Source organism: Coenobita brevimanus, chromosome 98, assembly GCF_032717465.1.
Source record: "Coenobita brevimanus isolate Jiangsu-jjx chromosome 98, ASM3271746v2, whole genome shotgun sequence".
In the NCBI taxonomy this organism is placed as follows: Eukaryota; Metazoa; Arthropoda; class Malacostraca; order Decapoda; family Coenobitidae; genus Coenobita; species Coenobita brevimanus.
Window position 1 is genome coordinate 17909160 of NC_137051.1, and position 1222 is coordinate 17910381.

The 1222-nt window shown below is 40.0% G+C and overlaps 1 pseudogene; it reads right to left on the bottom strand.

The window, feature by feature from the left end:
- Window positions 1–771: 771 nt before the first annotated feature.
- LOC145414294 (5S ribosomal RNA) lies at window positions 772–890 on the bottom strand (annotated as a pseudogene).
- Between the last annotated feature and the right edge of the window lie 332 nt (window positions 891–1222).

A 1222-nucleotide genomic window follows, 5' to 3' on the forward strand; every position in this document is an offset into this window, starting at 1 on the left:
TGTGCTGGTGTGGGCGTGGCAGTAATAGCAGGCAGTGAGTAAATTATGCCGGGTTGACATTGATAACACGTATTGAGTTGTCCCTCCAACATACGAGAAATCACCCAGCGGAGTGAAAGAGGAGCCTTATATATGGACCACCCTGTGCTCTGTGTTTCATTGTTACTCTTTCTTGATTTTATTCAGCTTTGGGAGATGTCATGCAGGGAAGGGATTAATGAAGGCTGAATCTATCTTGCCAGATTCTAAAAGCCTCTAATAAGTATAATGAAACTGTCTGGTTGTCGCAACAATAGTATAAAAATTGCGTCCTTGGATGAAAGGGATTAAGCATGTGCACAAAATATGAACAGAAAAACAACGCCAACAGACTAAATTAAAAAGCAGTGAAATTTATCATCAAGGGATAGAATAATTATGAGGTTATTTAAGATCATCAGCACCATCATCATCATCATCATCATCATAATCATCGTCATCATCTTCGTCGTCGTCGTCATCAGCAGTGATGTGATAAGGAAGGGAACACGGAAAAGAAGGAAATTTTGGTTAGGAATGATATTTTGTTCACTCTCTAAAACGAGGTTCAGTTACAAACAAATAGATATGAATGTATTAACTTTTCTTTAGCAATATTATAATAGTGTTCATTCATTCATTGCCAGACGCCATGTATCCCAAACAGGGTGGCCAAGGGCTTAGAGTTAATTGTTTTACAGGGAGGGGCACTAATCCTCCACCAACCCCACTTGACACGTAGGGAGAACGTTATGCCAACTGCATCTGGTGTTCCCAGGCGGTCACCCATCCAAGTACTAACCAGACCCAACGTTGGTTAACTTCGCTGATTGGACAGGAAGCAGTGTACTCAACGTGGCATGGCCGTTCCATCCTTCAATTTCACAGACTGATTATACAAATCCAAGGTTATTTTATCTTCAGGGGTTGGTTCCTCAGAGTGTTTTTTTTTTTAAATAACAGAACAGAGGAAGAAAAAACAAATGAATAAAAAAAAAAAAAAAAGTCCATGCACCAGATTACTGGTGTCCACTGTTCATAAAATATCTAATAGTTAGACTTGAACAGCAGTAGGTTGAAGTCTGGAAGGAAATAACTCTGGAGAAGCGAGTTCAAGAGAGATGCAATTCAGGGAATGAAAGAATTCTGATAGGTAGAAGTTCTGCAGTATGGCTGAGTGACATTCCAGTCATGAGCACTGCCA